Source organism: Bicyclus anynana, chromosome 9 (genome assembly GCF_947172395.1).
Source record: "Bicyclus anynana chromosome 9, ilBicAnyn1.1, whole genome shotgun sequence".
Lineage (NCBI taxonomy): Eukaryota > Metazoa > Arthropoda > Insecta > Lepidoptera > Nymphalidae > Bicyclus > Bicyclus anynana.
The window spans coordinates 5,643,965-5,670,600 of record NC_069091.1 but is presented as its reverse complement, the minus strand read 5'-3'; the positions used below and the strand labels follow the sequence as shown (position 1 = coordinate 5,670,600).

Here is a 26,636-nt window from a genome sequence, read left to right as displayed (position 1 = left end):
AAAGTTGCGTAAACAGCCCAGCGTCTATGAAATGCACAACAATACTTGTGATGAGGATTACTTTTTTTTTTTAATTAAACCATTCAGTTAGTAAAGATTATTAATTGTCATCATTATCAACCTATTTCATCAACTAGCTGGCTTATTCACTATTTTGGTCCTTATTAATAACCTATTAAAATAAAAATCTAATTATTTGGTAAAAGAAGGGTCCGGATGACATTTGTTACATAGAATCTCAGTTTCGTATATGTGAACTAGCAAACGTCAAAGATAGTGAATTAGTCTGCAGGACCAGCCCCTGTAGCCAAGTGACGCAAACCTCTGTCCATATAGGAGAGGGGACATAGAGCTTATATCCACCACGCTACTTCAATGCGGGTCGGCGGACGTAATAAAACTTATGCAAAGGTCCGAAACTAGGGCAACCATAAAATTGCCATGAGAATGTACCTGCCTCAATTTGTTTGTGGAATTAGTTAACAAAGTCGGAGCGATCTATTACTCAACTCCGTGTGTATCGTGTTTTGGTTTATTCAATGAATAGATCAGATATTTCTCAATTTGTCCGGAGGGGATTGGATTGCGAACTACCAGGCTTTTACTTGGATCGACCCCATTTAGCTTTTAAGTTATAACTTACTCTAGAATATGACTTGTTAACATCAATTGAATAATATAATTTCGAAAAGATATTTTGTCTGAAATTTTATTATCTCCTGGAATTAAATAAAAACTAATTATTTTCCAAACCAGTGCATAATTTCTAAAAATAACTATTGTTACATTTTGGTGTTATTTGGTGGTATATTATTTTGTAAAATACTAAGCTTTATTTATTTAAAAGAAATCTAAATGTGTTGTTGATATTTTACATTTGTCTGTTTAATTATTATTATTGTTAACAATATAAATTGATAACTTAAATATAATTTAGACCAATTGGGCGACCGACCAAACCGATTGACATGAAAGAAAATACAAGTTCATATTGGATTGAGTTGAAATTTCGTAGAATTATCAAGATTTTTTTTTTTAATTATAAGCAAGTTGCCGGGCGGTAAGGGTAGGCCTAGGGATGGGCATTCCTCTTTGCATGTAATAAAGTTATTAGACAAGAAAAGAACGCGAAGCAATCTCATGGGAGTAATTTCATAGTAAATAACGCGACTCCTGCGTGATTGGCAGTAATTATTATGGCTTCAGACCGGCCTCCATTTAATGAATCTCAAATCCACCACTGCAAGGCATGCTAGACATTTTGCATATCAACGTAATAACTTGTTGAAATTGGTATGACATTATTTCCCTCGTTACCATCATTACCTATTTGTAATGTAATTTATCGTAAGAGAAATCGTGTTTTGTGTTGAGATTTACATAATAGCTACACATTTCTACGATATTTTTAACACCACTGGTGATTACGGGTGTTTAGATAGAATGTTTGCTTATTTTTTAACAGAATTTATTCATCATCATTATCATCATATCAGCCGATGGACGTCTCAGGACATAGGCCTTTTGTAGGGACTTCCAAACATCACGATCCTGAGCCGCCTGCATACAGCGAATCCCTGCGACTCGCTTGATGTCGTCAGTCCACTTGGTGAGGGGTCGACCTAATCAGGGGATTTATTCATATTGTCAGCTTATTTAAATGGCCAATCGTAAGTGAGTGTCCTCCCTTCTGGAGGTTTGGACCCAGACTCAACTCAACTCTACTACAATCGGGTTGGGGGCTGTGTAACGAACACTAAACGATTGATAACAATGTTTATTTATACTCTATACTAATATTATAAAGAGGAAAAGTGTGCACTGTTGTAGAAGGTAATCTCTGGATCTACCGAACCAATTTTGAAAATTCTCTTACCACTAGAAAGCCACGTCACGTTATGTCAGTGTCATAGTCTATTTTATCCCCGTATTTTCACGACTAGTTATAAATAATAACCAGAATCGACGGCATAACATGCTCTTCGGGGTTCTCTCCCAGGGTGTGCCACCAATCAAGTTGCACCTAACAATTTCTGGAAAACTTTCTAATAGGCCTATCCGGGACTCGAACCCATGACCTCAAGATCAGCTGAACAGGCTAAACACTGGACCAACAAGTCAGTATTATCAGGCATTATATTACCTATGAATATGAATTGACCTGACAAATATATTTTATGTATTCTGTTGGTATACGGAGCTTCGGAGGTTAAAGAAAAGATTTAAGCACTGCTCGACTGTTCCATTTTTAAATTAGTAAAATATAGTGAACAGCAGATCACTTGAAAAGAACAGAGAATGACGGATAATACGACTCTTGAATGCACGAGAGTGTTATGACATGTTGATGATGACAGGTTTAAACAATGTCCACAAACAATATACACCCTATTACAGGCTACTGTATACCATAGACGTGTATTTTTGCTATATTCCAACATAGTCATTTAAAACTATGTACATCGTTACTACAAACAGTTGGAAACCTGCTGTATGCGGCGATGCAAGGTAAACTACGCCCTCCGGTTTCTATCGGTCATTGTACCACAATAATCCGAAGTGTTATGTAACTACGCATTATCGTAAACGCTCGGTACGGTGTGCGTATCGATAAAAAACTTCTATACTTACTCATTTTAGTATAACCCGTGAAATTGATAACTATTAGGTGTTAAATACTTGCGTACATCTTACAGATGGGTTCAGTTTAGTATGATTAGTTCCATATTGTGATTTTTTAATAAAGTATAATAATCGATGTCATTATCAACCCATATTCGGCTCACTGCTGAGCTCAAGTCTCCTCTTAGAATGAGAGGGGTTAGGCCAACAGTCTACCACTCTGGCCCAATGCGGATTGGCAGACTTCACACACGCAGAGATTAAGAAAATTCTCTGGTATGCAGGTTTCCTCACGATGTTTTTCCATCTCCGTTTGAGATTCACACGTGATATTTAATTTTTTAGCCGTGATAGCCCAGTGGATATGACCTCTGCCTCCGATTCCGGAGGTTGTGGGTTCGAATCCGGTCCGGGGTATGCACCTCCAACATTTCAGTTGTGTGCATTTAAAAAAATAATAATCGATGTAATCACAGACAATTAAAGCAACACTTTACAGGGTTTGCAAAGAATACATCTTTCAATGCATTCCTAACCATTCTTAAGCCTCATAATTATGTATCTGTAATTTCACAGAAAACTATTTCCTCTAGATTCTACAGTAAATAGTTATCTGTGAAATTGAATTGCTGTGTATCGTCGAGTCTAGAACAATACGCAGCAATGCTGCGTGGTAACAAAAATAAACATCCCCGGACGATCTCTGATACGAAAAACACTATTACTCAAGACGATCTCAAAGGGGTCTATTACTATTTAAAATAAAACAATGAATAAAAGGCGATGAATAGACTAATCTATTGAAGGTTGAGAAAAATTACCATTCCTTACTAGAAGAAAGACTAACAACATAGAGCTTCAATAGCTCAACAGTAAGAGCGGTCGGACTCATCACCAAGGGGTGGTAGATTGATCCCCGCCCCGTTGGTCTATTGTTGTACCCATTCCTAACACAGTCTTTACAGACTAGTTGGAGGGTAATGAGAATGTTGCATTGTTGTTATAAAAAAATCCACTTTTGGCTGAGTTTTCTACGAATATAATTTTTAGTAAGAAAACTATGATTGTACTTTAATTTTACAAATCTCAGTTTATATTCAAGCCATTCTCTTCAAATAGTAAGTAGTATAAATAGTTAAAACCCTAAAATTGTGTTAGCTTTAAAGCCACACCTGTTTCATTCGCAGTAAAATGTTAAATGGGGATTTTATTCATTACTCAGCTAAAGAGATCGGATTGACTCATTCGTTAGGGTTGGCGCTCTCGACTTTTATTTGTTAAAAGATAAACTTTGCGATAAAATATGACATTTCAATTATTTTTACTTTATTTCACCAGATAGTGCCTTTCAAAGGTCATTATATATATTTTTTTACATTATGGCGTTAAACAATAGTTGGCTTAAAGGATTTAAAAAAATTTAAAAATACCAGAATCATCTTATTTTTAGATTATAGTACAAACTTCATTATTGCGTAACTTTTCTATTATTACGTCATATTTTATTTATGCGAGAAAATTAAATTAAAGCATTTCCAAAATATTTATTTGTTAATTAATGAACTTTGATTATTTTATTGATATAGTATCTACTTATAGTATGCTAACTAATACGTAACGACCGAGCTACTCGAAACTCCGGATGTTGCCGAGATAAGTGGAACACATTTGAATTATAGTATTAGATTAATGATTATAACCTCGAACATCTGTCAGACTTGAATATGATATTTACCGGTACAGTGTAGTTACACATTTCTTATACGATCCGTTTCCGTTTTTACTGACTACAGACTATTTTAAATGTTGTGTTGTACAGAGAGATTTCCTTTACCTAATCACGTATTCTGAATACAGCTTAATAGAGGAAGAGATACTGCCATGTTTGTACGCAAAAATGCCCGAGATCAATCCTGGGCATCACACAAGTTGATACTGGCCAATGATACGTAGATTGATATTGGTTCTGGAGTATTCCAACCAGCCGAAAGCGCTCCAAAAGCCAGTAAGCCAGGTATACGATCGTCTTATATTTGTATCTTATATTTGAAAGTCTATACCAATAATTTAAAGAGGTAGTTTGTGGTTATTGTAGGGGTAATCTCTTAATTTAATCTATTGAATCGATTTTGAAAATTCTTTTAAGTACTATTAGAAAGCCACGTTGTTTGTGAGTGTCATAGGGAACTACGCGGGTGAAAGAAACCCCGGGGCTAGTGATTTTATATAGTGGCCAGTGTGCAGATTATGTCTGGTGTCATAAAACATCGCTATACTTTATTATGGAAGAGTATGGTTACCAGTAAGATCCAGGCGCATATACTTTCGCATGTATTTTATTGAACTTTGTCAAAATTTTTACAATTTTTTTTTTTGTTACATAAACATTCTAGTCTCAAAAGCTTTCAAACGATACTAAAATATCCCATAACAAGCAACCCTCAAAGCGGCACAATTAATTTCGATTAAAAAAACGCATTCATCCATAAACAGCACAATGGTCAACCCTAAACAGCGTTCTATATTATAATCACGTTTTTTTTGTGCTTCGTTTACAAGCAAAGTTGATTTTATTAGGGCGTGCTAGACCAACTTCTAACGTGTTGTGTAAGGGCCGTACAGTGAACCACACCAGTCCTAACCCAACAAGTGACTGGCCTAGTAGAAGGGTGAAACCTTTGTCGCCTTTGGTACGTTTATTATGTTCGCCTTGAAGAGGCCGTTATCCTCTATATGATACTTGGCTTATCGTATGCACGCCTTTACCGACGCATGTATAATAAGCAGCAGAAATACGTGTAAGATCGTGTTAAATTATTAAGCCTGATGTTTATGAATACTTAACAATCATGTAAGTTTAATCGAACATAAGAATAGGAACTAATGGTCTTACAGCAACGTTTTCGAGAAAGAGAATTTGCAATGATTACAAGTTATTCTTTAGATTATATGTCTGGGTTTATTAGCATAAATATTAGCTTGTATGGTGTGCAGCATAAAGAAAAGCATTTTATCTTCTAGCGTTAAATTAATATCGCTAGTTTCTGAATGGAGTGTAAATACCTAATAGGGGATTTTTTATACCTATATGAGAATGACGGCTTGAGTCGCTAGCGTTAAAATCAGACAGTTTCAAACTTTTACCACTTTACACGGCTAGAGAGATACGTACGTAACGACTAATTAAAGTTTGGAAATTAAACAAAACTATTGTGTGGAATCAGCAATTCGAACTTCGTTTTGAGGATTCAAGTTAATTAATTATAGGTAACTGCATTAATTTATCAGTTAATTTAAAATGAAAGCGTTCTATTTAAAATTCAATTCCCGTTCCCGACCGCACTATTTACAATATGACGTTGAATTTATCGTGTGTTCGGATTTTATTATCGCTAACTGTACCTTTACTTATTTACATTATGTGTGTGCACTCAATACTCGAGATAAAACTCCATTTGAAATTCTATGCATACCATATTATTTATTTAATATAAAATGCAACTATAATCTATTTATAGATTACCACGCAATGTACTCATACCAACTTGTTGACTTGATTGTCGTGACTATTAAATTTGATTTATATAATAGAATAATAATACTATAAACTTCTATTAATACCTACCATGAATCACAGAATTGTCCTATAGGACCTGAAGAGTTTGTTTGTTTGTTTGTAATCTCAGGAACTACTGGTCCGATTTGAAAAATTCTTTCAGTGTTAGATAGCCCATTTATCGCGGAAGGCTATATATTATCCCCGTATTCCTACGGGAACGGGAACCACGCGGGTGAAATCGCGCGGCGACAGATAGTAAATTATACAATCGAAAAACAATACATCATTAATAATTTACTGCCTACAATAATATTTCTATATTATCGGCTTGACGATAATAATTTATTTTGAATAACATGATAAACTTTCTTTTAATCATCAACATTTTCACGTTTTTCATATTTAAACTAGCGGACGCCCGCGACTTCGACCGCGAGAAAATCGATGTTGAATTTCATAATACGAACACAAGGGTAGCAGCGGCGAAGAGTCCATACAGGCCAATTCCCGTCGGGTTACCTTTTAAACAATCCATCTCTCCACATGGTTTCTCTTATGTATGAATGTAAAGGAAACCGTGTTGCGTGTGTGTTAAGCGGTATGAATTTCCATTTCTTTGGGATGGCTTAAAATTCCATCCTTCGCCATTGGTAGGGATAATGATACATCCTAGTAAGATTGCATGTTTTTTGTCACTACACCAATAAATTAGGCAGCGTACTCGATTTTAAGTTGGTGGCGCGATTTTTTGGGACACCTTCAGCAATTAGTTATATTTCAATCAATTTACACAAAATCTTAACAAATTATATAGGTACTGAAATCTTGCTCATTATTTACAATATCTATTTGTAAAAACCACATGAAAATCGGTTCAGTAGTCTTTGAATTTATCGCGAACAGACAGACAAACATACTTTCTATAAGAACACCTTTAATCGCGTATAAGAGATAAAAACGTCACTTTGTATTTAAATTATACAATAAACAATTGATAACAATGCTATAAGTAAATAATTACATAAACGGCGATAAGATTAACTCTCGACTTGTTTTGTTTATGAGAGACCGTTTTTTGTTGTTTTTCAACGCATATGTATGTCAAAAGTTCAAATGAAAACTACGATACTGGGATAGTTAGTATACACATTATCTATATCTATACTAATAATATAAAGCTGAAGAGTTTGTTTGTTTGATTGAACGCGCTGCTAATCTCAGAAACTACTGGTCCGATTTGAAAAATTCTTTCAGTGTTAGATAGCCCATTTATCGAGGAAGAGTATAGGTTATATAATATCCCCGTATTCCTACGGGAACGGGAACCACGCGGTTGAAACCGCGCGGCGTATTTTTTGGCCGTGAATTTGGCTAGTGGGAGGAGGCCCTGGCTAGTGAAAAGTTGGGTTCGAACCTACCCCTTTCGAATCGATGGCAGAGGGCTTTTACGTTGGTCTACCAACAGATGTACAAATATTACAATAATTAAAAATAAATGCAAGGAGTACAATGATAAAATGTAAATTCTATTTCTAAGTAAACAATGTAACTGTATGCGGTTTTGATTCAACTTACTTGTCGGGTTTTATACTTAGTTTTAGACAAAAAGTAGTTTCTAGGCACCCACTACCGACATATAACTTGCATTAGCATTCAGACAGAAGGGGTGCATAATAATTTTAACCACTTCAACGTGTCTAAAAAGGTTTTATGTTGAAATTTTTTACACTCTCGTTCACGTTCCATGCATCCCTTTATTATTTACGAACATCTATGGATTGTTTTTGTTATAACTACAGCAAACATAGGTAAGTAAAACATTTTTAAATGTAAGTTGTTATGTCAGTCACAGACGATCAAGTAAGCTCACATGCCTGCAGCGCTTGGCTTGACAGTCGATAAAACTTATTGTGTGCTGGTTGTGATGTGAATGACATCATGCCTATACCTATAGCGACCAACACACGATCAGTTTTATCGGCTGTCAAGCCACTCGCGCTGCAGGCATGTGAGCTTACTTGATAACTAGTGGCTGACTTTTAATAATACGAATTCAAACTACTTTGAAATCCGAATTTTGGCATTCACCGTTCTACGTGCCTTGACGTTCACACTACCGTAATTAAAAGATACCTTCCAGTGTAAGTAGGTAATTCCCATTCGCAAACAATTTTCATTAGTTTATTCCGACTGGTCTACATCATCATACCGTAATGCTAAATCGTAAGATGGTACTTTACTGACATACCAGTTAAAATCCTTAGTTGAGCAAACCAAGGAACCAAGTTGAGCAAACCAAGGAATCGAACCCAGAGCCTGAAAAACAACCATCATCAATTTTCATTTATATGTATTTAAGGTTATCAAAATACTGACAACAGTGCTAAAAAGTTCATCAAACACGGTGACGTTAGTAAAAGCAATAAACCCAACTAGCCGACGCCCCGCGGTTTCAAACGCGTAGTTCCCATGAGAATACGAGGATACAATATAGTCTATGACACTCACAAATAATGTGACTTTCTAGTGGTAATAAAATTTATGAAATCGGTTCAGTAGATCCAGAAAAAACCTTGTACAGTACCACAAACTTTACCTCTCTAAAATATTAATATATGTATCACGGTTAGATGTAGTATCTGATAAATAAAAGAACAAGTATATGTACTTAACAACAAATTAAATTACATTACAGCCTATACGTTAAGATTAATTCATGAGCCTCTAGGCCCTTACAAATTGTGGATTCAAAACGCGAATAGCTACGTGCAAACAAAACTATTGCAGTCAATGACAGTTACAACACAGGGATAGGATGCAAATGCAAATACGTACAAACTCGGCGCGGCTCTGAATCGCTTCGTTACCACTATACAACCCAAACGCAAAATGCCAGTTGAAAACGCAAATGAATCTGCCTTTTTTGTATGTTCACGTTTGTTTTTGACGAATGAAATGAACAACATGGGGAAGAAATTAATGAGCTAATTATACAATATGCAAGGCAACGAAGACTCCATTGCTTAATTCATCTGTCAGTCACAAATTTAGGTAGGTACACTAGTGTGTTAAAAACTAGATAGTATTACTATTTTTTGTCATAATGTATAATAGGAAACTATACAAATTGGTACAAAATTAATTAATCATCGGAACGTTATATACGAATTCTAATGCGTAGGTAAACTGAAAAATAATTGGTAATTATATGACAAAATAGAGCTTACCTATACTCAAAGCTTACCGCATAAAAATCAATTCAATTTAAGTATTTATTTGTTGTTCTACGTATGTTTTTTTTTACAAATACATCATGCAATGTATTTACAAATACATCAGGCAATGTATTACTATCAAATAACAACCTATCTGAATCATGATAAACTTAAACAATCAAAACTTTATTCATTTCTTTTATCTTTTACTCTTGCCAATACAAATATACATATTTTTCAATGTCACATTGAAACAGGAGATTGTCCGAAGCAGATAATTACTGTTTGTTGAATGTTTGTGTACAAAAAAACAGTGTAAACAAGAACTGCATTTTTCGATTAATTAATTATTAATTATATTTTTTTAGGTGTAGAAGCTTTTTGCATTAAAATTAAATCACCATCAACATTATCTGCCCTTAATAATGGCTACCATCAATCTCAGACTAATTTCATAAGAAATAAATAAATCGCACTCAAACTCACGAACAAAATTTTTTGATCATTTTTAAGGCAAATGAACTTAGATAGGTATATATCTTTTTGACCGTTTTTTACACCATTCAACTACACAAAGGTATTTTTACGGAGCTCTTTAACCAATGAATACGATTACAACAATGAAAGATCGATTCTATAGAGACAGTTTTTATAATCGCATTAGATCGTTGATCATAAACAAGTAACATCTAGCGAGGCAGGTCCTTATGTAATTAGTCCAAGGTATCAGCTGATGTTAATGACAATGACCGAGACCGACGAAGGCTTAACATGTTATCGTGGGAGGTAACGGTACGGGGTTGTAAACCACTATTTCACCAACTCCGGGTTGAAGTTTTTTACTCAAGAGTTAGAAAAAAAAGAGTTCAGTATTATATACGGCGATAAAATATAGCCTATGAAACTCACAAATAACGTGGTTTTCTAGTGGAAATAATTTTCAAAATCGATATATATATATATATATATATATATATATAGATCCAGAGATTACCCCCCTACAATACCACAAGCTTTACCTGTTTATAGCATTATTATAATTTTATATTACTTCATATTCAATATAAAATTTCTTTGATAAAGGTAATCGATAACTATCATTAGGTTGTTTATTTTCACTTTATCATTATTGTCACTTATTTTAGTTATACCGATTAATTCACAAGGCTGTTTTGTTGGCAACTTTGCAAAACATGGTTGATAAGCGACCCGGGGCGACACAACTAAGTGCAGGGTTATCGTTGTATGGTCGGTTTATACTCGTATCGGAACTGATAATGTTATCACGGTTTCATTTCATTACATTTCTCATCGACAGGCATTACTGTTATACTACTTGTGAAGCTGTTTAAATTAATACAATTATGTAGATATACTAAAAAAAATATTTGTATTTTTATGTATAAAGAATAGGTAACTCGAAAACATACCATTTGGAAAAAAAACTTCTAACCACGCGCTCTTCGCCCTCTATTTAATAAAAAAGTTTTGAAACCGAAGTTATAGGGAATTTAATTCTCTACAAAATTGGTCATACATACAAATAGCGAAAAAACCCATAGAAAATTATATTTGACTTGAAGATATTTGCAAAAGAAATCGATTTTTGGGACCTTTGTCTTCTATAATAAACGCGGATTATAATAAAGCTGAAGAGTTTGTTTGTTTGATTGAACGCGCTAATCTCAGGAACTACTTATCCGATTTGAAAAATTCTTTCAATATTAGATAGCCCATTTATCGAGGAAGGCTATAAGCTATATATTATCCTCGTATTCCTACGGGAACGGGAACCACGCGGGTAAAACCGCACGGAGTCAGTTAGTCTATAATAAACGCGGATACCCTACCATATGTCAAAATACAAGTTCATACAAATATTCAACTGAGTATCTCAAATACCGAGATTCTTACCTACTTTTGACTAATATTACTTGATCAATGTCAATTGGGCACTATCCACAACCTATTCAATGATTTGCGAGCCGTGATGGCCCAGTAGACATTACCTCTGCTTCCGATTCCGAAGAGTGTGGGTTCGAATCCGGTCCAGGGCATATGCACCTCCCAATTTTGCATTTGTGTGCATTTTATGAAATTAAATATCATGTGTCTCAAACGGTGAAGGAAAAACATCGTGAAGAAACCTGCATACCAGAGAATTTTCTTTCTTTCTCTGCGTGTGTGAAGTCTGCCAATCCGCATTGGGCCAGCGTGGTGGACTATTGGCCTAACCCCTCTCATTCTAAAAGGAGACTTGAGCACAGCAGTGAGCCGAATATGTGTTGATAATGATGATGATTATGATTCAATGATTGGATATCATTGAATAGGTAGTGGATAATGCCGAAAAAGGGCAATGTCTACTGACTATCCACTCAAATCAATATACACTGAAATTTCTTTGAATGATAATATCAATAGGGATGATGACAGTTTTTTAAATTGTATATAAATTAAGAGTATGCTAATAGTAAAGCAATTTTGTAAAAGGAACTGTATTTGCGATCATTACTTTCGGACCTACAGGGATTTAAAGGGTCAGATTTGCGGCGCTGCCGCGGATCCCTGGAAAACGCCCCATACAAAATGGCACGAACTAATGACGTCGTAGGTAATGTAATGATCGTTAGATTTGTATGTGCGTTCAAACAAAATTACTAATATCTTTGTTATTTGTGCGTTTATGTTTATAGTTCATATATTAAAAAATTACACATTTAATGTAAGAAAACTGTATGATTTTTCAACTAATTACGATAAAAGATTTTTAATAGATTTTTAAATTTTATAATCTCATTTATTTTGCAAATATCCAGACAATCTTTGCTTTTTATGTATAAATTAGTTAACATTGACCTTATTTACCCGAATGTATCATAAAAATCAATATATTCAAACCTAGTCATCATCCCCATTGCACATTTTAAGCATCCGTTTAAGTCCAGATGGTGATAAATTAGAGTAAGATAAGGTATAATTAAGTTGGTGAGTTACTTATGTATTGCTACTTATTTTAAATACTCGTAGCAGTGAGCTGACGCCAGTAAACGACATTGTTAAGCCTATCGCAGCAAAATCATTGTATAGAAGACCAAGATGTGTAATCAAGTACAAGTTTTTATTCAGTACTCAAAGATTGTATCTTTATTTATGCGATTATGTCTTTCCAACGGCTGTCTGAAAGAGATCGTTTGCTACGATAAAACTGTATTGTATAGTTAAGTTTTATTAATGAATAGATTTTAATTTAACCTTGTTGTGGATTTTATCTATACTAATATTATAAAGACGTAAGGTTGTATACGATAATCTCTGGATCTACTAAACCGATTTTGAAAATACTTTCACTAATATAAAGCCACGTTATTTATGAGAGTGAGTGGATTTTTAACAATTGTATTCCCACGGGAACATAGTCTTTATTGTCATCATTATCAACCCATAATATCTAGCCTCACTGCTGAGCTCGAGTCTCCTCCTAGAATGAGAGGGGTTAGGCCAAATAGTCCACCACGCTGGCCCAATGCGGATTGGCAGACTAGTCTTTATATCTCAACTGAGTTTCAAAAATGTTCAAATTATATATGTTCCTAAACTCGAAAGTAGTTAGTGTTCTTGAATTTAGAAATACCAATGTATACCTACTGAAATATATTTTGTACATATTGTATGACACACCTACTCGTACCTCTAAATTACCTTCAGTAGTCGTTGGAGACATTTTAAAAGATAGTTCTCGCTGGCGATATTCTGATTGGTATATAAACTAAATAAATCTCTTTGCCTACGACAGCTGTTTAATAGATCTTCTTATTTCTAAAGGATTCCAGGAGTTAATATATAATATATTCACAGCTAGCAAATATTAGATACTATAGGATATAAATGTTAAGAAAATCCGTGTACTGGCGTCTATAAATTACCCTTTATTGCCAACTTTTCTAGTCAATAAATTAAAGCAAGGCATATCCCATACAATATATCTTACCAGTTTGACTAACTAATCGTGTTTATAATGTCGCATGATGAAAAATGTATTGATATCGCCATGTTATTACATCTTTAAAAACCGCAGTCGAAATTAGATCGGAAGGACTTTGATTGATATATTTTAGTAACATTGCATTGCAAGAAAGTTTTTTTTATTTTTATTTAAGTACACTTGAAATTTCATCACAACAGTATATTTATGTTAATCTACAATTTTCAGGGAGTTAAGTAGTATCGCAAGACTCTTACATTCTTGTGTATTATAAAATAGATGACCATTTCAATTTCAGATCAGCTCTGATAACCGTTAAAATTATTCATTCCCCTTGTCAAGCATTTCAAATATTTCATTTACTAGAGTTTCATACATTCTTATGATTCTAGGATTAAAATGTCGCATGTAAGTTTTCTTAACTATATCAGTTCAAACTTAAATCTAATAAACGTCATTCACACGGTGCCTAGGAAATTTATACTTGAATTATGCAGTAGTTTATTATTGGCACGGCGTTTGGCGTCGTTTATCGAATCATATTGTTTGTACGATCGATAGTAGGTGAATAACTAATAAATCTCACTTAATATTATATTGCTAACAGTCAAGTATTATGTCCTTAACATTCCAGGAACCTACATTAAGGTTATGTTAATAAAATTGTTATATTAATAATTAAAATATACCTATTTATATTGTTTGCACTATTGCACTGATATAATAAACCTATTAGAATCTGTTTGACGTTTTTCATCGATCAGTTTTTCACAAATCCCGCGGGAACTGTCGCGGACTTTTTTTAGAACTTTCAAATGCGAACAATTCTGTCATACATAATATGATTTTTGCGAAACTTTAACCGGTTACGCAGCGCATGCAGCGGAAAAAATCTCCCGATTTTTAAAGATTCTTCATTAGTACTCCGCTCCTATTGGTCTTATCGTGATAGTATAAAGCCTATAGTCCTCCTCGATAAATGGGCTATCTAACACTGAAAGAATTTTTCAAATCGGACCAGTAGGTTCTGAGATTGGCTGAGATTATTCAAGCAAACAAACAAACTCTTCAGCTTCATAATATTAATAATAGATTATTAACATCTGATATATAGTTATTACTCTAACCCCGCAAATTTCTTTAGGTACTACTTCTAAAAACTAATTGTGTAATATTTAATAGTTAAAGCAAAGTTTACACGCATTTGCAAGTATTGTCCTTGTACCATATTAGTTAACCTAAATATTACCTAAATCATTGTTTTTATTTAACAATGACTTCACCTTCAGCGAACTTTATTATTAAATAGTTAATATTGCATTAGTTTACTATTTATGTAGGTACCTATCGATTTTATACAATAAGTTGTTTACTAATTTAAATTCAATGGACAGCGCGTTTTAATTCATATTATATTTATGATAATAATAAATTAATTTATGTACCTACCTATTATAGCGAAAAGGAAAACAATAGATTGTAAAGAATACTTAACCTAACCTAACTAGAGATAATAATACTTACAGGTACCTAGACTCATAATCATCATTATCAACCCATATTCGGTTCACTGCTGAGCTCGAGTGTCCTCTCAGAATGAGAGGGATTAGGCCAATAGTCCACCACGCTGGCCCACTGCTGATTGGCAGACTTCACAAACGCAGAGAATTAAGAAAATTCTCTGGTATGCAAGTTTCCTCACAATGTTTTTTCTTCACCGTTTGAGACACGAGATAGGTATTTAATTTCTTAAAATGCACACAACTGAAAAGTTTGATAACATGCCCCGGACCGGATTCGAATCATTCGAGGTCATTCATATTCACTGGGCTATCACGGCTCTCTCAGGTTTTGAGAGGAAACTCGTGCTCAGCAGTGAGACGAATATGGGTTGATACCTAATGATGAAAGAAAACTGACATAAGACTGTATGAAATTCCTGATGAAATCTTTATCACTGTTCGTTGAGATAAATACATGAAACTTCACATACATAGGTACCTAACGGTAGGTTCTATAATAGGATTATAGTATTGGGGCTCGTTCGAATAAAAGATATCGAGCCAATTAATTTAGAAAGCGGAGTTTATCCAGCGTCTATCTAGCGGGAGAATTAGATTAGATACTAATATAACTTGGGTTTCAATTTCACACAAATCAAACAATCTAATTGAATAGAAATAATTGGAATCTTCTTTGGGGTTCTATTAAGAAAATAGGGATAGACAGTTAATATATTGCGTTTTATTAGGTTTAGTTTTATATATTTTCACATATTTAGTGATGTAAAGAGACGTATATTTAAACCGCAGAATATAAAACACATGAGTTGGTGTTTAAAACCAAAAAAGTACTTAGCAGAGTTCACGATGGCATAATACGAGTCCTTATGGTTTTCCTAGTTTGCGAAATCTCCAAGGCAACTTTCTTTTGCCAACACTTCCGTCATTTATGGTCATATTTCAATTTATAGAAAAGCCTGAAAAGATATATAGATAAATCTTCCTTATGAATCACTCTACCTATTGATAATCATAGTACAAACAGTACAAAGTTACAGTACAAAAATCCATTCAGTAATTTTTGAGTTCATCACGGACTTACAAACGCAGAGAACTGCTGACTGCTGTCAACTGCTGCTGTCTGACTGAAAAACATCGATTATTAGCTGACTCTAGCTAATAATCGATGTTTAGGCTGTTCATATAGATTATTATTAACCGACTTTCTATGTTGCTCTATCACGAAGGTGATATGCAAATCATATAGATAGATCTTGCGATGGCTGAGTTTTAATTGATCTATACTAATTTTGTTTATCTGTTTATTTGCTTGGATGCGCTAATCTCTAGAACTACTAGTCTGATTTGAAAAATTCTTTCAGTGTTAGATAGCCCATTTATCGACGAAGGTTATAGGCTATATATTATCTTAGTATTCAGACGGGAACGGGAACCACGCGGGTGAAACCGCGCGGCGTCAGCTAGTTCAAAAAAAGTCTACAAATGTTAGCACTATCGGATCGCTAGACATAACATTACGAAAGGATTGAACGGTGGACCACATGTGGCTGTTGACTCAGCCGTGGGCGCACGTGGCCACGCACGTTATCTTTCCCGATACCTACTTCGATACAAGACTTCTTTTTATTATAAAATATCTTGAGTGTGTGTTATATTTATAACTGGTGCCTTATCTACTTTAACAGCTATCAAGTAAAATATAAACACTATTACATACTATGTACCTATAGATACATGATACAGTCCACTGAAAACTTACATATATTTATTGACCGAATCTCGGAATTGTAAGATATAGTATAGATAAGTATTTTTTTTGTTTTATCATGGAAAGGGTGCTTCGGGAAGCTTTTAAATACAAGTTTTCGGATTTCTAATCCCCCAAGGATCAGTTGCCTTGTTGAAAAAGGCGGTGGATTCATTTTTTCGATCTAGTGCCCAAAATATACAACTCATAAAAAATATATAACAGAATATACTCGGGAACAGTATCGAAATTTGAGAAATGGCCGGAAGGCGTCAGTTTGAAAAGTTCAACAATAAATGTTAAAAATTTTAAAAATGTTAAAAATATATAATAATACATAGAACATAATTTTGTTGTTGCTCAGCTCCCAGCGGATGTAAAAACCTATACTTAGACGATGAAAAAATTGTAACATTAATTATAACAAATATGTTATAATAAACAACTGTTTATATAAATAAAAAAATGCGTAAATGCATTGAAGAACAATGGCAATCAATATTCAACAAGTACAAACAGCTACATAGAATGTCATCCATTAAAACATTTGCGGTTTGCAGATGTTGGTATGGAATAAAAATAATATTAATGATATCGCAGTGAAGGACATATAATATACATGGTACCTACATACTGGTACATATTGAATATGCAAAACAAATAAATTTCGTAAGCCGACAATGAAGATCTGAACAAATGTTCGCATATCGTGTTTACACATGCAAACGTGTTTTGATATAATATTAAATCTTTATATTATATTCGTATAATATGCTGTTTTCACACAAAATTTGCATAGACGATAATATTTAAATGTATTAGTGCGAACATGATTGTGTTGATATTATATTTATATATATATATAATATCAACACAATCATATCACTATATTTATATATATATAATATCAACACAATCATATCACTATATTTATAATATTTTAAATTATTACTTATTTAGCTAAACAATCAGTTGGTTTTACTGTGCATAGATAAGAATCGTGACCTATGCAGTTGTGTTTTAGTAATGAAAATTTACCTCTGTAATAAAAAAAGAAAAAGATATCTTTTAATTCGTAAATAAAAACAAAAGCAAGTTAAGACATATTATGTTTAGATAATTAAGAGCGCGCAGCGCGTCGGTACCTACAATAATTGCAAGTAAATTAAACAACATAACGAAAAACAAAATGGCCATGTTCAAGATATATACGTAATTTTCTATACAAAACAAAAATTTAAGAGAATAAGTTTGATTTTCCTGAGATTGAAAGCAAAATGTGAGCAAAACATGTATTTTTTTAAAAAATAAACTATCGAGAAAAGTTTTACAAATTGTGTATTTTGTATAGTTATAACGAAGCTAACACTTTGAAATATCAATTACCCAAATATCAGGCTCCTAACTTTTCCAGAATCTGAGAACCAGAACCATTTGTAACCACCAAATTACTTATTGCACACTCTTAATTTTATCAACAGACGGGTTCTAGTATATTATGTCTCTTTATCGCGTCCACTGCTTACATGTCTGGGCTTGTAGCTTGTACTCGTAGCTAACATCGTAGGAGCTAATTTGTCACCAATACCTAATGATAATAATCGTAGTGATTCACTGACTACCACATATTGTGCAATAAAATCGGAAAACGTTATACGTATATCGGAAAATGTATTGTTTTTTGCATTGTGGCATGAAATAATCCATGATATTATAATATTAAACAGTTTGTAAAAAAGAAAAGAAGTAGAAAAAGTTGAAACCTACTTTTCCATAGTAAACATCTAATCCACACGCGATATTGAATCAGATTTACGACCTACCTCAATGAACAGAGCATCTACACAATCACTCATCAATCATTATACTTATTTACTGCATCTATTATTTTTTCATTTTCTTATAAGAATTTTTATTGAATTATAAGAATTTTTCTCGTTAGATGCTATTGTCAAGAACGTAATTGAACGTCGTAATGGCCGGGACTAACCGAGATAATATGAGAACGTGAATTTAATCACGTATCCTTTGTAGGTACTGCGAATCACTGAATACATACTTATATTATCTATCTATGTATATACTTATAATAAATCTGTAGAGAGGTAAATTCTGTACATGAAATATATTTCCAAAATAACTATCAGGGGGTGATTAGTGATCGATACTGATGCCAAAAATGCAATCAGTAAAATTTTTGTCTGTATATTCGTTATAGAAACAAAAACTACTCGACGGGTTTTAAAGAAACTTGGTACAATTATTTTTCATACTCCTGGGCAGGTTATAGTATGCTTTTCATCACGCTACGATCAATAGGAGCAGAGCAGTAAGGAAAATGTTGGGAAAACGGGAGAAGTTACTCCTTTTTTACAGCGATACTACTGTAATGGCTGGATTAAAGAGGTCTAAAGGCGGACGAAGTCGAGGGCGTTAGCTTGTACTAAATAAATTAACTGCCTCATTGGTCCCGTGGTTAACTAGATCGGCTGAGGAAAGTGAGGTGCATGGTTCCCAGGTAAGGCCAACAAAAACGATGTTAGGTACCTACTGGGATTATTAAAATAATGTAGAATGTAGATATGTGAGAGCGATTGTCTGCAATCAAGCTTGATGGTAAGCGATAATGTAGCCAAAGGTGCATATTCACTCTTGAATATTGGGGTTTTCCAGTCGAGAAAATTCTCGATGGCAGGTTAAAAGCCGGTAGTATTGATAAGAACACACACTCCCGTCGATTTGCGTGGTCTTATAAGAGTGAAATAATAGAGAGTGCATCTGTGATTGCTCTGCGTATACTTACCTCTTAGAGTATACTCATAATTATTTGCATAGATGGCTAATCTCAATTTTAAACAGTATGTGGTCTGTCATTATAACAAAAAGTCCCCCACTGCGTCTGCCTGAATACGTTAATCTAAGAAACTACTTACTAATTGGCTGAAATCGGACTCATGAATAGCAATTACTAATGTGCGTCGCGTATATAAAATAGTTATAGGTAAGCATACATGTATTTCATTTATGTCTCGTGAGCTCTAAGTATATCAGCTAGGTTTTGATTTCAGCTTATCATATTAATATATCGTATCAAGATATTTCAGTCAATTTAGTTAGCTTCAGAAGTGGGATGATAAAATTCAATGATAACGGAATATTGGAGATTTCAAAAGTTGTTGTTCTGAATTGTTTTTTCAAATTACTGGGTATCAAGATTTTTCCATTTTAAATATCTAATAAGACGTAATTTAAAAAAAAATGTCAACACCATGGAATCTTTTTAATATTGTATGTAGATACTTTCAACTTATTTAGTACGTAGGATTCCAGCCCTGAGCATCATAAATATAGTAAAAGTATCTACCTATCCACAGAACAAAAAGCGCTGTGTACCTACCTAACCAATGAAGAAGTTGTTAAAAGAGTTGAATAAGTAACTAAAGTTGCAAACTACAGACCTATAGCCAAACAAGCTACCTGTACCTACCTCACCAATGGAACAGCTTGACTCAAAGCCATATCACCATTCTAACAAAGTGTCTCACAGTCTAACCGTAAGTTTATTCACCCTCTTACTTTATGACAAACACAAAATGAATGAACTATCCACCACTCACCAGAAACAGTTAAGCTTATGAAACTAACCTCTAACTACAATAGCAAACTACAGTTTATGTTTTAACATTTACGCAGTTAATGAAAATTATCGCAACACATGCCAAGAGTTGTGCTTATTGAGTTTAAGCGGTGGAAAAACACTTTAAATATTTATAAACATTCACAGTAAAATGTTTAACACTCGCAATTACTCACGAGTACGCCTTGACCTGCATCAATACACGCGTTATTTATATGTCTTTTACGCCTGGACAAAGGAGTTTAGTTAATCGCTTATGATTTATATTGCAGACAGTAAAATGAATAGCTGAGTTTAAAATAGAGGATTGTATCATTGTCAATTCATGTTTACATAGTACCTATTAGAGTTTGAAGCGCTTGCATAGAGCATTGTTGACATTGTTAGCCTATTTTAACAGCCTTATCATCATATCAGCCGATGGACGTCCACTGCAGGACATAGACCTTTTGTAGGGACTTCCAAACATCACGATACTGCTACCTGCATCCAGCGAATCCCTGCGACTCAACAGCCTACCTCCAGATAATCTTTGACAATCTATATTCGGCTCACTGTTGAGCACGAGTCTCCTCTCAGAATGAGATGGGTTAGGTTAATAGAGACATGTGATATTTAGTTTCTTAAAATGCACAAACCTGAAAAATTGGTGGTGCATGCGCCAGACTGGATTCGAACCTGTGCCCTCCGAATCCCCTATTATGGCTCCTTATCATCATCTCCTTACCCTTATCCCACTTAAGTGGGGTCGGAAAAATATGTCAATCTTTTCCATTCGTCTCTATTACTTGTGTACTCATCATCCACTCCTTTTACACACATGTCCTCTTTCACACAATCCAACCATCTCTTCTTTGGCCTTCCTCTCCTCTTATGACCTTCCACTTGCACATTCAACATTTTTCTAGTAATATGACTTTCCTCTCTACGCATTACATGTCCATACCAAGCTAACCTTCTACTCCTCAATTTTTCTGTCACTGGCGGCACCTTCAGACTTCCTCTTATATACTCATTCCTTATTTTATCTATTCTTGTCACACCACACATCCATCTCAACATACGCATTTCGTTCACATGCATTCGTTTACTATCCGTCCCTTTCACCGCCCAACATTCTATTATGGCTCCTTATGAGAGTGGGAATATAGAGCTTAATCCCACCGCGCTGCTCCGTCTGACAAAGTTATCATTGTAAGATTATAGTGATCGATACCGACGTTTGAACTTGCTCTCCGAGTCACGGGGTTCTTCTTCTTAACTTTTTAACTCCAGGCTGAGATTGTTTACTGTTCGAAGAAAGAAAAGGTCTCAGTATTCCATAGCCCAACCCTCGAACCCCAAGACCTCTTGATTCTGAAGGCACATAAGTTAACCACAAATCAACGAGCCAGTTAAATACTATGAATAGTTGACTTTAAAAATAGAGGTTTGAATCATTGTCACTTGGTAATTTACATACTTGCTCGAGTTATGGCGCTGATAGAGCACAGAGCAATGCAATTTATTTATTTGCATTAATGTTTCTCATTCGCACAGCAAATGTGTGGAGTGTCTGTGCTTCCTTTAGAATACCTTCAAGTCAAGAGTGAATAGGCAAAAACGCTACAACTTGGACATCATTCCGGCTTTTCATCAGGTATAACACGACAAAAAAAAAACATACGAATAGCATCAGCGGTTTGTTTAAAACTTCTGATTTTTACAAGTACATATTTGGAAAGAATTTTCGTCATTTACTCCGCAAATGTAATATTTTCGCTTTCTGGAACGCTTTAGTGAAGAAAAACAAAAAGGCGGTTTATTTTTCCTTGAAAAACATGGTTCACATTAGGGTAAGCCAACATACTTTGCTAGTAATAATATTGATTAATTTTCGATTAATGTATCGCTGGGTACCTAAAAAGTTCCATCCCTTGAGACGGAAGTATGCGTCGTTTCATAACCTTAATGAGGTTTTGATTGATTCTCAACTCGCTTTAACTAAAAACTTCCTAATCTAAATTAATAATTTAACAACAGTAAGTAATTAATATTCTATTGTCACAAATTAACATAACACGATTACAATAATACAAATTTTACACACCGAAACACCATAAAACCACGGTCATTAAATTACATACACAAAGCCACTCTACCGCTATTATCTATGGCACTAATGATGTTACTCGAATGGGCAGTCAGTAATGCTAGTAACTGCCACAACAATGCGGCTAACAATAAAACGTAGTTAAGATAAGTAGTTTTTCATGTTACCAAGTATCCGTCTGGGAAAGAGTTGAAATATCGTTAGTTTATTTTATTTCTCCTAGCTCACAGGAATGAAAAAAACAGACAAAACGATTCGAATCTCTGACATCTCTCCTCATCATCACCATTGTCTAACTAGGTGGACCAAAGACATCAAGCGGTTTGGAGGGGGTCTTGACTTTATGATGAACTCTGTGAACATTACTATCAAGTAATGATTATGACAACTCGAAGCCAGGACTTCGTGAACCGAAGCCACATAAGTTAACACCTTAACGAAAGAACTGATACTTCATATAAAAAAACAATATACCGTACCAGCGATTTCTCTGAGTATGTTGCTCTTTTATCGAAGCCTGTTGTGTAAAAATGAAAAAACAGTGAACACTAAAATACACACGTTAATTAAAATGCTCACAATCAAAAACAAGCCTAAAGTTGTAAAATTTATGTTAACGTTGAGATGAAAAGTTTGATTTGCGACGTGTTAATTTGACTAACAAATATACTCGTACTACCCTCATTTACGTAAAATACAAAACTTTTAACTAAATCTATTACAATTTTCTCAATAGATTGTTAACTCGACATCAAACATCTGATCATTTAAACAGCATTCAGCTTCTTTTGAGACGTTTATTACACGAGTAACAATGGAGCGAATGTTTCAACAAACGGCATTAATAAAAACGTCGTTCTGTCCTTGTTCGTCGATGGCATTTGCCGGGAGCACCTCATCAAAACCTCATCAGTATTCGTACCTAAATGGTTTAAATGACAGTCTTGGGAAGCACTTCAATAGTTTTATTGTGAATTTTATTGAGATTTTATTCTAAACTTCAGGTCAGTATAGTTAATATACAATCAAATTCTTGTATACAATCAAATTCTAAATTTTTAAACTTATAGATATATATTTTTATACATTTAAATTTTCCTTGTTATGTACCCAAAATAAGAAATACAGCTTCTGAAAGATACATTTTTCAACCCAGTTTACAGAAATTAAAACACTTTCACATCTTCAATATGACGGAATTTGCGCGTCCTATTTCTTGGAATATGGAATCTTTGGGACGTGAGACTAATTCACGCGAGAAAATATCTTGAATACGGCACAGAATTCTCGAGCAACCTTCATCCACGTTTTTGAGATAAGAAATTTGAGAATTCACTGGAATTTTATATTCAAATATGCAAGAGTTAAATTCTGGAGGTGTTATAAAATTGCGCACTGGGATATTTTGTGCCTTGCCTTTATTTAACTAGCCTTTTGTTCGTTCATTACTTTGTATATAACTTTGAACATAATGTTTGGAACCTTTCTTAATATTTTCCTTGAATGTATCATAATGCCAATCCAGTAGGTATAACGATATTCACGAATATCAAAGTTTTAGCCGAAAGAAGCACAAAGGATTAGTACAAAAGTAAAATCAAATTACTTAACATGCATTTAACATGGCCAAAATAATTTTGTAGTATTAAAGAGGTCTAAAATAATCTGAAATACAAAGATACATAGATACAATGGATCTAAAATTCGTTTTATCGATTTTTTAAATATTCTGGCATAGATAAAAGAGAGTTCCCATTTAAAATTAAAATCTGTTATTAAACTTCTTTGAAGTAGTTTGTAAGAACAGTCAGTTACAGACTTACAGCTACATGGACAGAATCTCCGATTCCGAATCTCCGCCGTATCTCAATTAAGGATCGATCCCGTCATGTCAAAGTGTTTGCTACCTAACATTTGTAAAAATAGTCATGCATTAGAAATAGTATTCATTTTCCTAAAATGCACTCTTTGGTACAAATAATAAAACATCACTGCGAAGCTTTCAGACAATGGCAAACATTCAGCAAAACGTAACGCTACCATCAAAATAAATGTATTGAGCACCGCAAATATCATTCGCTGGCAGACATATTGTTTGTAAGGGTGGCCGCAGGGTTGGCACCTATCTACTCGTACTACTAGAATGTTATAATAAATCTGAATAGTTTGCTTGTTTTCTTAAAACGCGCTTAACTCTGGAAATAGTCAAAGTTAGTAGTCGCATTTGAAAATTATTATTGTGTCAGATTCATGTATAGTGTAGTGAATAGTGACAATTTTGGAAATGCCAAAATTAACATGAAAACCAACCATTTCTTCATTACAACATATTTTTCTTCAAAAGTAACAATTTATTGAAGATAAAAGAACGATAATAATAAGATACCACTAAGATTTGTTTTAACTTTTGAAAAGTTACGTGTTCTTTTTGTTAATTTTCACTTATTAAGCCAATGTAATAGACTAAAAAGAAGTTTTACTTAATAATAATTACATATATCACTGCTAGGCTACACCAGTGAGAACACAATTTATATACAATATTTTCAAGTACCGACCTACTTGCTCTTTTTCTTTTGTTTGACAACCCTATTGAAAAATTTTAACGTCTATGCGTTTATTCGAGTACATTATAGTAATCGCCTGGAATTTTGATGGCTGTTATATAAACTATATAGTTATACCTTCATCTATATATTATATTTTTAAACGCGTTAATCTCCGAAAGTTTCATTTGGAAAGTAAGTAATATAAGATTAGACTGCATACAAAATTTATTGATGTATAAACGGTTAACCATATCAAAACCTCGAAGCGTTACATACCTTTTATATACATTTGTGACAAATATTAGGTTTTCTATCGAGATCTCAAATTGCTATTCCAATAGGACTTTTCAACACCAGACTTGAGCTATTAAATCATCTAAAGTTATTAAAGCTTACATGGTAAAGGAATGTTTATTGAAAATTTTACAGCGGTACATTAGCTATCTCTTCCCTGTCATGTTTCCGTTTTAACATATTTCGTTTTGTAAAATTAATTTTATTTGTAAACTGCTCACTGAACCGAGTGCCGACGACGGTTGGATATAATAGGAAAAGTTTCATTTCCCTAATTAAAAATAAGCCACCCTTAGCAGGAGATTTAAGCTGTCTTTCTACTGGAGTGATGCGAGAGTAAAATCGACGTTAGATAGGCCTTTTCTGGTAATGTGGTAATCATCACGGTGATCATGTTTTTTAGAAACATCGTGGTTTTTGTTGTTGATAAAATTACAACCATACCAGACTTATTACTGTAGGGGTCAGTTAATAAGTCTGAGATGATTGTGTAACAGAGAGGCAATCTCTTAAATATAATAACTACATGTTATCAGGCACAAAATATATTTCGTGGTATTCCGTGGTATACGCGAAGGTCCAAATCAATGTTAGCTAAACATTGATGCAAGATGAAGACGAAAGCGCACAATGTACTCTCCTAATGAATGCTTGTAATTGAAACAAATCCGAAAAAGCCCACTGAATCTGTAGTGTCTCTACGTGCTACCGTATAATTACATCGCGTTCAATTTAGGAAGTTGTAATGTGTGTAGGTACATTCGTTTTGCGGCATGTCGACTACTAACGAAGCTAGGGTACTTTGTCCCTCTCGTTTCCTCTTTAAAACGGCCTCTTGACGCTTTTGTTGTTTGTTTCAACAAACGAAAGCCGCGATTAAATTGAAGGATTCCTGGTATCTAAATTTTGCACCAAATTTAAAGTACCACTTGAAGTCTTCCTTTTGTTTGTGCCGTTTTGATTTAAGTTTCACAATTAATGCCTTTTACTCTCCTGTCTCGTAAACATATGAGAGTTAGTCACATGTAGTAACTTTACTCCGTTTGGCACACAAACAAACAATAAACAATAGCGTGCACAACTGCAGGAACTGTGAGACTCTTAGCTCAAACATTTACGAGTAAGTAAACAAAAGCTTACACATAACTTCTGTAAGATTCTGAGCTTTGATGGACGATGAGACTGAGTAGGGTTTGTGGGCTAAGAGAGATAAGTCCTGACGAATCTCTCACCGTGGTTCGACTCCTCGTTCTGACGGCTGACGTGAAATCGGGAACCTTATCGTCTTCAGGAATGAATAGAAGATACTAAGACGATCCATCCCCGAACTTTGAATGCGGTGACGCTGCTGCGGTACTACAGCAAGTACAAAATCAGATAAAAAAAAAACAAAGTTACTAGTATTGTACAATT

The 26,636-nt window shown here is 34.2% G+C and overlaps 1 protein-coding gene across 1 annotated transcript in view; it reads left to right on the top strand.

Moving 5' to 3' along the window:
- The window catches only part of LOC112058315 (headcase protein), a 105,143-nt gene that overhangs the window by 61,004 nt on the left and 17,503 nt on the right, over nt 1-26,636 (top strand). The gene's annotated exons all lie outside the window — the stretch shown is intronic.